We start from the raw sequence: 12211 nt of genomic DNA on the forward strand, positions 1-12211 counted from the left end.
CCTTCCTTCCTAAACCAGACCAGGCCCCGCAGTGCAGGCTGAGCCTGAATGTCCCAGGGCTGGAGAACGGAAACATGTCCTCAAACACTCCCAAGAGGCCACTTCCTGCGCAAAGGGAACGCAAACTCTGAGGACGGCTCTTATGTCGATATATTGTACATATTGACATTAAACATTCAAATCATTGAAGCATTGAAATTACATGAAGCTGTAACGCAGAAGTTCAGATATTTTTAGTGGATTCGTTTTTTTACCCCGAGATAAACGCAGGCCTATCCGTCTTCACTAAAATATTAGAATTGGTTATTAACTTTAGTATGGCGTACAGCAGTAGGAAATATGACACAGCGAGACAGGCATACGAAATACTGGATTGATCAAGTCTGGTTAAAGCGTTTGAGGAAACATCTTGCACGACGGCAAAGCAACACTAAAGACTAGCAGTCGTCTTATTGTCAGAATACATCTGCGCCGCTATGAATCCTGGGATACGGTAAGCTAGGTGTCCATTGGATGTACACTTTATTCTCTTCAAACAGGAAATGCCAAAGATGAACGTGAAGAACAATGTTTAGTCTCGGTATACATGTATACTTGGATAAGGTTCAGAGATGTTAGTTTCACCCACAGTTCTCCATAGCTCTGCTGCGCTTAATATTACAGTAAACTGTGTGGACTAATAAACTAAACAGTAAGCTGAAATATCAATTTCTCCATGACGAGACAAACAGCTCTTCAAAAACAAGTTCTTCTTTAAACTTGAGATCGTATATGATGTTTTAAATTAAGCAGGAATAAAATTAACAGAAAAACGGTCTATGAAGTAAAGCATATGCACTACATGAACCACACCACCTTACATCCTCCATTTTAAGAAACTCTGTATCCGTGAAGTTAGTGGAAACCATCATGAAACCTCTCGAGGGCTTTTACCAAAAGCATTTAGCACAACACATTAAAATGGTCAACGATAAGGTCGCAAACAAAGAAAAAACTAAGTTTGGAGATGTTATAATTCAGCTGTTCAGAACGCGCGTCGCTCGAGACAAAATGGCGCGCGTGGAAATGGCAAATAACAGCATCAAAACGACGCGTGCCCGAAGAAAGACACACTCGACGTGAATGAGTCGGTGTCTGTGATGTATGACAGCTTTCAGACAGTGCCTAACGGTGCTTTTTTTTAAACTTTTGTCGTGTAGTTGCAGCAGAAGCGACTCACCCGCAGCGGCGCGACCAATAGGACGCGCGAGCTCATTAACGCCGGATTTAAAGGACCTTGGACCAGAAGACAAATAACGCTCATCCCGTTACATTTTATATAGAGGGGCGTAGTTCATACAAAGGCATATTTCCGGTTTTCAACATCGGCAGAGGTTTGTTTGAGCTTTTGCGCCCGAAGTTAACACGTTTCTTGTTTACAGAGGATACTTAATTTAATATTGTTTAGGCACTTAAAGGCTGTAGTTTAACATGATGTCCAAAGTCAACATGCCCTGGGAAGTCAATCTAACTTCACAGTTTCTCATATTGATACTGTTTATTTCTTACTTTTCACCAATTCGTTGGACTCTTGATGATTGGATCAATGCTTTATTTTTATATTATCTAACATAAATACTACAAGTTAGGCTGAATTGCACACGGTAAATAATCATAAAACATGATCAATTGTACATGTGTTCCATGAGTTCAACACACTGAAGTACGCAACCTGATCTGTGGTTTGTTGGTCTCATTTTTAAGCAGTGGAAAATATCCCCCTCGCTCACTTGCTTTCTCTTTCTCTTATCTCTTCGAACAGAAATACGAAAGTACATTCCAAAGCCAAATGTGTTGACGCCCATCACGAACGCTGTGGGAGTTATATACTGCTTGTGCTTCGGTGTGTAACCCAAAAGAAGCTCTCCTTTACTGACTGGCACTCTTCATAACACTCGGATTTGTAAAGTACAACTTATTGTATTGTTAAGTAAAACCGGTTTAAAGTGTTAATTTACAGTCTATTTTCCATTTATTATTATTATTATTAAGTTATGTACTAATTTATTTATAACTCTACATTTGGACAAATATGTTTAAAACTAATTCTTCAACACTGTAGTTGACTACTCAAACATGTATTATTGAATAGCTGTGTATATGTGGTGTGAATTAATGATGAGATTCTCCTCAGTGGCAAGGTAAATCGTTTTTCCATTTTTCAAGTAACTAGTGAAGTAACACGCATCAAAGTTACTATTTTAGTTCATTTGTTTCCCCATTTATTTAGTACTCCCCTGTCCCCATATTAAGATAAATCAGGGGTAAGTGTCGTTTATGTGCCGTTACTGTAGTTTGAACTAAATGTGAACATGCAGGTATTCATCTATCTTGCATAAAAGAGTTGCGGTATCCCTTAAAATTAATGAAAATTCAGAATACGATGTAAACCTGCAATAATTGGCTTTTTAACACAAGCTGCCTTTTTCCATTTATGAACCTGTATCCTATCTGCTGACCGTCACTGATTTTTTTTCTTCTTCTTTTTTTTTTTTTTTTTGTTTTTTTAATTGCCAAACAGTGAACTTTTTCCTCCTGCATCCTATTCTTTATACAATCCAGAATAACAGCACAGCTGGAAGGTTTGTATGAACTTCGTGAATTTACATGTCCCTCTGCCTGAGACTTATTTATTTCACTCTTGGTGTGAAAGTGCTTTTACATTACATGCATAATGTAACTTATTAAAACAATCTTTACTTTTAGGCAGTAACACAATATTGCAATGCAAGTAACTTTCTCCAACACTGTTTCTTATTACTACTAGTAGCACTATAGTGAACTATACGCTTTCTAAAGTTTAAAATAGCCTTCACAAACAAGTAAGCAAAAGCTTTCTTTTCACTAGGCACAATGCTTAACTGGGACGAGTGTGAACTCCTGATATGTGGCACCCACAAGGATTTTGAACAAATTTTGAAGCGCGACGGTCCCATTTCTGACAGAGATGTATCAAGGCTAAGAGAAGGTGATCTCATTTTGAGGACCATGGATGTGGAATGCAGCCCATTTTATCATGCTGGGATTTACTGTGGCAACGAAGAAGTCATTGAGTTTACAGGCAAGAAATACTCATGGATGTTCTGAAAATGCTACTGTAATAAAGCAAACTCAAGTAAGCACAGCAAACAGTTGTTCCCCTTCAGTCGGTCATGTTCAACAGATGTCAGAACAGACTAATGAATTGGGCATCGCTTAGGGCAGGGGTGTCAAACTCAGTCCCTGGAGGGCTGCAGCCCTGCACAGTTTAGATCCAACCTTGTTCAAACACACATACCATGCAGTTTTCAAATGAGCCTAAATGACTTGATTAGCTAGATCTGGTATGTTTTATTAGGGTTGCATCCAAACCCTGCAGGGTTTCATCCCTCCTGAAACTGAGTTTGACACCCCTGGCTTAGGAGACCAATATATTTTGAGTGTAACAAAAAGCGGGCCAGTGCGTGTTGGACTGCAATAGTTTGCAACAGCTGCTCTGCACAGACATACGAATATTCAGTGATCTTTGCTTTGCTTTCACTTTGGAGCTGCACTCATGGGCTGTTCGTACGTGTGTTTTATCTACAGAAGTGGTGAAAAACGAGCCGCTCCTTTGGAAAGGAGCTTCTGTGTGTCTAGATTTATGGAGTTGGGAATGTTGGTCGCGTTCTTGTGGGAGATTAAAACACGGCTCACTGGTGACGCTGCGTCTTCCATGAGAGTGGGGGTGCTTAAACAGCCTTGCATGATTGTATTGTTTTCTAGCTGCAAGGAGATGACCATCTCCGTGTTAAGATTGGGACTCTAGTATCTGGAGAGAATATACACTTTGTATATTCCCCCTGGGCAAGCTCAAAGGAGGCCTACTTTACCTCCTTGGGCTCCTCATTCCTCAATGACACTGCAGCCAGTGGAGCTTCCAAAAGGGCATGGTGTTCATGCTGTACCAGTCATCACTTTTGGGGCTGCCCCAGAAGACCAATGTCATTCGCTGCATCAGAGAGTGAGTGCATGTCCTCCAGGGATGACGTTTTGGCCACGCTGCCCCCTTTTGGATGTGGCATTGTTGCCCGACCCAGAGATGACTGCTGTGCTTCTCTGGGCCGCTGCCAGTGTCAGCCTTGAGTGTTAAGCCTCTGTGTCCTGAGCCCTGTCTGGACAGTTGGTTCCTTGGGAAGGGTCGTGCTGGTTCTCAGCAGCCTGGATGCCACACTTTCAGAAGTCGGTTTAGTCGACAAAGTTTGGTTCTGTTAGGAGGACCAGCTGCTGCCTCCATCCCGTTGTGTAGCAATGGATGATGTGTTCATAGCAACTTGCCACTCCCTTCTCCCTCACTATTCACCAGAAGGTAGCAGAGGGTGTGTAAGAAGACCTGGTGGCATCCGCGAACCACAGACGTACCTCGCTGCCCCACCTAGGGTGCATCTGCGGTTCCATTAGTCTTGCTTGCGTTTTCCACGCCATCTCAGTGGCTCATCGAATTCAATCCAATTCAGCTATGCAATTTCAGTTCATTCACCACCCCCCCCAAGTTCAGGGATGTTCATTTCACTTCTGTGCAGAGTTGCAATGCCCTTGCAGAAAGTGATCAACGTCTCTGATTATTCATTGCATGCATGGCAAGGGGCCCCATGTCCAGCAGAACTGTGAGCCTTACCAGCCAGACCTGATGTCAGCTCAAAGGCCTTGGATGGGAGACGCGGCTGATCCCTCCACGTAGTGGCGCCCTGTGGGTATAAAGCCACCACAATTGCACTCTCAGCCTGGGGGGTCACCTCCATGTAACCCTTAGCAACCCCAACATTAAGGGGAGTGAGGGAGAAGGAGGCGTCAAGCAGAGAAAATGCCCTCCACAACATAGTGACCTCCTCATACAATTCCAGGTAAAATGGCACTGATTCAGGTTACAGCGGTGTCCCACTCTGTTTTTTGGACTTTTTGGAGACCTCCTTTTTCTTTTACTGTCATATTGCATGCTGAACAGTGCTTGATCGCTTGTGCGTTTTTAGCAAAGATGCTTTTTACTTTTTCCAGCCTGTTCAGTTTGATTAAACAATGTCTTCAATGTAGACTTAAGAAGAGACAACTGTTTGTGTGTTATTAGTTTAGTCCAACTGTGTTTGTGTAATTATGACGTGTGACAATCCAGGTATGGTTGCAAGTAAAAAAAAACAACCTAGCAAATATCTACCAAATGTTAGATAAATCTGTATGTTTAGTTTGTTTGATTTATTGTTCATTTACACCATCTAGCACGTCAACCGCCAGTTGGGGCAGGATTTGCCAGTTTTTCAGCATCCTCATCATCCCCTGCATCCTCATCAAATATGGAGGGTGGAGTGAGCAAAGTAAATGTGAATACTTTCATCGGTAACAGAGCGTATGTTGTTCTTCGTTTGAAGAAAGGCATACCCAAGGATTTTGCTGAAAAAGTTAAGGCGGCAATGAAATCTAAAAAAAAATACAATCTCTTGTTCTACAACTGTCTGCATTTTGCTCTGGAGCTGCTGGGGGTAGGTACATAACACTTTATGTAATTTTTACATGTTCTTAAAAGTACTAAGTGGAGGTTTTGATCTTTTCCAGCTAACCACACGGTCTCTTCCAGAGCGGTACAGTACAACAACTCTTTTAATGTCTCTATGAGTTCTAGAAAGCGTGTCAAAATGGCTATGCTCAATACAGAAGAGCTGTGTTTGAGTCAGTATAGTTAATTGGAACTTTCTGATAACAATAATGTAACCCATGGCCACATGTACACATCCACAATGCCTATTTAGTATAAAGAATCTTTGCCCACTTACTTGCAGTGATATATAAGAAAAACCGACAAACGGTATTGTACTGATGACTTTAGGTCTGCAAAATGACTCAAAACCCCAAAACAAATACAGGCCAATATATGCATGATGTCATACTACTTTTTTTAAATATTAAATAACCCAATGCATTCCAAATGTCCTAACATAAAGAAAAGCACAATAACTATAAAGATCACAATGTTAGCTCATTATAGCAAGATGGATTCTGGCTGTCAGAGTTCATCTTGTTCACCAAACTGGAAGAAAGACGTTCTGAAAATGATTCCAACAATATCGTTTCTCTGTTCCTTTTATCATCATAGCTGTAGTTTGGACTGATTTTTAGAACTATATCTTTAAGGTGAAAAGGGAGCCTACTTTCAAAATTAATAATTCTCACTTTGAACTTGTTGATTTATCAGCGTTTAATCATATTGCTCTTTTCTTTTAGATGTTGATGTCATGGGAGCAAGAGAAAATATTGTGAAATATTGTTTAAATAAAAATTAAACATGTATTTTAGGCCATATTGCTTACACAATGTTTCTGGCAATTCCTTGCGCTCGTGTCATGATTAAATAAATGTAACCATGACAGGATTAGAGGCTACCACAATAATTAATCATTTTTTTGTTTTATAATTGATTACTCTATTATTTTTGCCCTCTTCATGGTATTACACCCTTTCCCAGTCTTAATGATTAATCCATTATTTTTACTATAATGTTTATTGTGAAATATTAACCTTTTGAATTGCATATTCAATTTCAAGATTTTTATATAAATATATTGTAAAACAACTTCAAATAAACTCAAAGTCCTTGTCTCTCTGTGATCCAATTGCATGTATACATGAACAATACATTATACCAAGTATTCTGCAATTAAATATAAACACTATTACAGTTACATTCACAAAAGTTTCTCTTTTTTTCTTATTTTCCTTACATATCCAGTGAACACGTTTGTAAACAAAACATGAACTCTACTGTTATGCTCCTCCTTAAACAGCTCTGAAATTGATTTTCACATTGTGAACGCACGTGGATGACACAGGTCGTTTTCACATTGACTAGTGGATGACACCGCTCAAACTAATTTAAAAATGCACCTCCGCTGGTGTCGGAGAAGTCAAGTCTGCTGAGTCCGGTCCAGGAGTTCCACAGAGCGGGAGGCGGGGGCCGTGAGGCTGTGCTTGCAGGTGAACCACTTGATCGCGGAAAGGCGTGGTAGGAACCTTTAGGCACGTGTTAAGGCTTGGGTCTCAAGACAACACCAGAGCAGGCCAGCCACGAACACAAGGAACTCTTCAATGAGCTGAAATGCTTGAGGTCCCGACTCATCACAGTAGCACTGCCTGGTCCCAGGAAGGCTCAACCTCGGTTTGGTACTACCCTCATGCATTTTAGTGCCTTGGCTCAGTATTCCTGCAGGAAAGCCAGAAATGCAGGGCGGAGGCCAAACACTGTAATAAGTACTGTATTAATAACAACTGAATTTAAGTTAGAAGTGGAAGAAACAACATGTGTGTGTGTTGTCAGACTTTTTTTTTAATAGTCTGTGGCCTAAAAAAGATTAAAGTGATCATATAATTTCAACATAATAATGTAGTCAGTATGCCTTGTTTTGTAATGTGTTTTATTGTTTTGCTGTCATAGCCATTTCCGCCACTTGCTTGCAGCATTCGGCCAATCACTGGACAGCTGCCATGAACACCTAAAATGAGAACGTTTGGCAGCTCTCTTCAATTCAATGCCGTTGAACAGAATTGGCAGAACAAGCCTAAGCGTCACCGGCAAGAGCTGTTCTGTCAGTCAGATGCGTTATTTTGTGTGGAAAGACAAAAGTAGGTTAGATGGAAGTTTTTACATACAAATATAAGGTGAAGGTGCGATAATACAGTTTTAGACAAACTCGGTAAGTTAACCAGTGAAGCAGAAGGAACTGTTGTGCGTTTCTTCAATGAATCAAATCTTATTATTATACAAATAGTGAATATTTGATTCAGTAAGCAGCTTTGTTTCTGAAAAAGAGTCGATGAATGACTCGCTTATTAAGTTTATTTAGACTGTAGTTTTCTTGTTTAAAGTGATCGTATATTTCACAATATATTTGTATTTATGTAAAATAAATTAATAAAGCTACTTTTTGTTGATTCCAGAGTTCAAAGTTAACACTTTTACCTTAAATTACGTCTTAAATGAATCGTAAATGAATTAATCTCGTTATTTTGAGATACATTTTATTAATTGGAATTAATTAGATTTTTAGTCAAGCCACCTTTATTTCTAGTGCTTTTAACAATACAGATTGTAGGCGCCAAACAAACGTCTTGGCGTGTTAATCTGTTTATCAAACTTGAGGAAGGATCCAACATTAATACCTTTCTTTTAAGTCTGAAAGTGATTTGATAGCCAGGCTTTAACTTCCCCACTCCAGCATTGTGGCACATTTTTATCCTCATAGACAGTCACGTCTGCAAAGAAACGAAAGGAACTTCCATACTGAGTCCCGTTTTACCACTAGGTCAATTTTTGACAAATAACATTGGACCAGAACCGATCCTGTGGAGACTCCATCACCGCATGCTGATGACACCTCCAGAAATAAGCTCCTACAATGAGTGTGTTAACCTGACATCAGAAATTCTGGGTCAAACTCGAGAAAGCAGGGAGAAAAGACTTATGCTCAGAGTAGTTACCACTGTAACTTAAATACAATGTTCAAATAATAAAATTAATTGATTAAATGCAACAAAATGAAAAACCGACTGCAGGCGGTGAAGTCGCTGAGGTAAAAGGTAGTAACATCTATAGTGTGCTAGTGTTTTGTTGTTACTGTTTTATTTATTGCTTGCTCTGGCAGATTCCCTTAGAAGTACGCTGACTGATAAACAAAGGAGGTTTAGTTTGGCAGTATTTTTAATTATTTTTTCTCCTCTTCATCACGACAATTGTACCAAAAAAGCGCAGTGAAGCAGCTGAGATCCACATGAGACTATTATAAAGATGGCATTGAAGAAGTGTTCAGCCTGAAACAAGAAGATCCTGAGGAACAAACAGCTCGGTTTTCTTTCTCCTGGATCCTCTTTTTGAGGAATGTGAGCTTACGGACTTGTTAATATTGTTTTGGAACCTCTGCAGTTATCCCTTCAGTTTGCAATTTTTTTAGCAAATTAAAAATTTGTTGTGCAGCATACATAACAAAACGTCTTTCTCATTAATTTCTCATACGGCATAGAAATAAAACCCCAAACCCCCAATGCTTTGTAATAGTATGTAGATACTAAAAGCAAAGGTCCTAGGACAGAACCCTGGGAACATCGTAATAGTCTGAAATTAGGTTTAAACCACTCAAGCACTTTATCAGAGATACACCGTGGCCACCAATGCGTTGTAGTATTTATAGAGTATGCCCGGTTAGTCTAAGTCATTGCTGCATGATAGCAACTTGAAAGCTGCTGGAATTTCCCAGCTGCACGACTTTTCACTGGTGATGCTATCAGTGTACCAGATCTTGAGAATCCACCGGAGACAATGCTGGCTGTTCATTTCTAGATCGTGTTTGCCATTAGCTTCTGTGTTAGATTGTGACTTTTCACAACAATAGACAACTTCATCTTACGAGAGATTGAACCTTACAAAGATGACTGCTTTTGTTTTGGTTTTTCCTAGACCTGACTCAGAAGAGTCAAGAGCTGAAGATATGGAAGGAGAAGAGCGGACTGAGAAAGATACGTTATTTAAAAATTGGAGAAAAGAAGACAGAATTTAACAGTTTTACCTGCCATCGCTGTGGAAAGAGTTTTAATCAGCGAAACCTTAAGGTCCACGTCAGAGTTCACACCGGAGAGAAGCCCTACACCTGTCAACAGTGTGGAAAAAAAAGTTTCATTCAAAAGCAAAACCAGGGCGTCCACATGAGAGTCACTCTGGAGAGACACTTTCTCTGTAAACAGTGTGGAAAGAGCTTCACTCAAAAACCTTGAATTCACATGAGAGTTCACACTGGAGACAAGTCTTACATCGTGTCTCTACACGGAAGCAACAACACGACAGAAACAGAAAGAGGGGAGCAGGTCACGCTCAGGGGATGTGTTGTTGTGTTGTATTTATTTATTTATTCATGAAGCCCTTTCCAGGCTACACAGTGGAAGTTATTGAAAGCGTTAACATGCTGGAGAAAGCGAGTATGACTGTAAAGCGATACTTAACGTGAAGGATGCTCTCACTTTGAAAGGTAGGTGTTCTGTTCTTAGGTCACCCTTGGGATCATTAAAGTCCGTTTTGAGAAGTGTTTGTAAACACGTTATAAATGTTAAATGCATTCCTGAAACATGATGCAAAGACGGTGAACTATATAATACTTAACGGTGGAGTTATACCGTTAAAGTTTTCACCATTTTCTTGATCAGGATTTATTGGCGGGTCTAAATCAGAGCTCAGTGGAGCCGTGAGCACTGAAACTAACAGAAATGTTTTGGACTTTATTGTAGAAACACTGATTGTTTGCTATCTAGCTATACCTTAAATCACGCTACTACGGTTGCTATAATTTACAAAACAACTGAGCCTGGTCTTCTTATTTAAATGAGTGGTGTGAGTGGGCGTGGCTTCAGTGCCGCAGATGGACACGCCCACAGGATTTACAGGAGCAGATACCTTCTTTTATTTACTTTTCAAATTTGTCTGAATTATCACGACATGTTTCTGTGGCGTGACAAACTCGAGCATACGTTTAATAGTGACTTCACACTGAATTTAATAGTCATTTATTTGGTACCAAATGCTGCAGAAAGATCCTATAAAAATTGTACAATACTCTTTTCTACTAAAAAAATTGTCACTGATGGTGTTTCATCTTACGTCTGTCTTATTTAAGGACAAGTGTTATTAATCTGACTCACTTACACACTTCTAGATGTTTTGTAGATTATTAGAATTATATTTGATGATGTTTCACAGCAGTTTTATGTTCAGTAGTGTGACGTTAAGCGTGTGGACATTTCTTTAGTGTGTGAATGCACTGGTAACAGTGAGGAATAACCGCTCAAATAACGCTAAGTTGGGTGAAAACTAATACAATTGAACAAAGATGGATTGCTCTTTTCTGAGAGTAAACGTATTCCTCTCAGTTAACATGGCTTTATAGATTACTTTAGGAGCATGCTTTGCCTCCTCTTCTACATTATGTATGAAGTATAATATGAAGATGTGAATAAGATATTAAAACAACACCGCCACCGTGTGTGATGAATAAACGTGTTGTAGTTCTTATCAGTGTCTTATTGCATGTTTATATCAGTTAAGTTTTTATTAAGTTCATCAGTAACGGAGATAAGCATTTACTTGAAGTGGGCTCCCACCGCTAACATAAAATGGAGAATTACTGACACAGAAGTCGTTTTTTAAAATTCAGTTCATGTGTGTTCTAGTGCTTTTTTACGACAAAGCAGCTTGACAGAAAAACGCAGTGAGCTACCACAAAACTAACACTACAGTACGGGATGATAATAATCCTGAATCTTCATCTGAATCAAACGATTCGCTCCACGTGATCCGACTCGAGAAGTCCGAATCACGGTGCGACTCAGTGGTTCAACTGACTCGGTTTCAAAAAGCTCTCTTGATGCATTTTCCGTCGTATTATATAACGTTTCGTGACATGATATTTACTTGCCTAAAACGACTCGATCACGTTCGTTGTTAAGATCGCGCTAACATTAGGTTAGGCTATAATAATACATAAAATCTTACCTCTGGAGAGGACAACGGTTTCCGCACCCTGGCCGCAGTGTTTAATGTAAGTCTAATGAATCAATCAAGTGATTTTTCGTTCATGTTCTGCTTTCTTCCTCGTGTGTATTTAAACTCTGAAAATGACTAACGTTTAGATCGCGTTTAGTTAAAGAATCTCGATTCCCGGAGCCTGCCGTTTATTCATGTACATTTGTTTTTATTGTGTTTTAGAAAAACCCGCGGGTTGAAAGAGATAGAGACTGTGACAGGTGTGTGTGTGTGTGTGTGTGTGTGTGTGTGTGTGTGTGTGTGTGTGTGTGTGTGTGTGTCAGATCCCTTTTTAGGACTTGTGTTGATAAATCTTTAAATTAGTTTAGAAGGAGGAGAAGATTTTGGTCAATCCAGTCATCACTTCCTTAGTTACCGTCCCCATGGCTACAGACAACAAGCCGTGTCGCTTTCTGTCGGGATGTTTTGACCGCGGTGAAAAACACCGATCTCAGCCAAACACACATACTCTTGTTCCTCGTCTCCGGAGTATATATATATACATCACTAATCGTGCCGAATCCACGCGACACTCTCACCAGGGTTAGTTATTGGTCGACGGCGACTTTGGGAAAGTCTACAGTGAGGTTCGTTGGTTTTGGAGAC

At 39.8% G+C, this 12211-nt stretch overlaps 1 long non-coding RNA gene across 2 annotated transcripts in view; it reads right to left on the reverse strand.

Annotated features, from left to right (window-relative positions):
• Positions 1-1727, reverse strand: part of LOC122331602 — a 4159-nt gene extending 2432 nt beyond the window's left edge. The window contains exon 1 of one of the 2 annotated variants that reach the window (XR_006248222.1): positions 1712-1727. This is a non-coding gene — a long non-coding RNA (uncharacterized LOC122331602). Of the gene's footprint in view, positions 1-1219; positions 1237-1711 lie in introns of those variants that run through there. The other variant, XR_006248221.1, reaches the window with a different exon arrangement.
• Positions 1728-12211: the final 10484 nt, after the last annotated feature.

Source organism: Puntigrus tetrazona, unplaced genomic scaffold (assembly GCF_018831695.1).
Source record: "Puntigrus tetrazona isolate hp1 unplaced genomic scaffold, ASM1883169v1 S000000001, whole genome shotgun sequence".
NCBI lineage: Eukaryota > Metazoa > Chordata > Actinopteri > Cypriniformes > Cyprinidae > Puntigrus > Puntigrus tetrazona.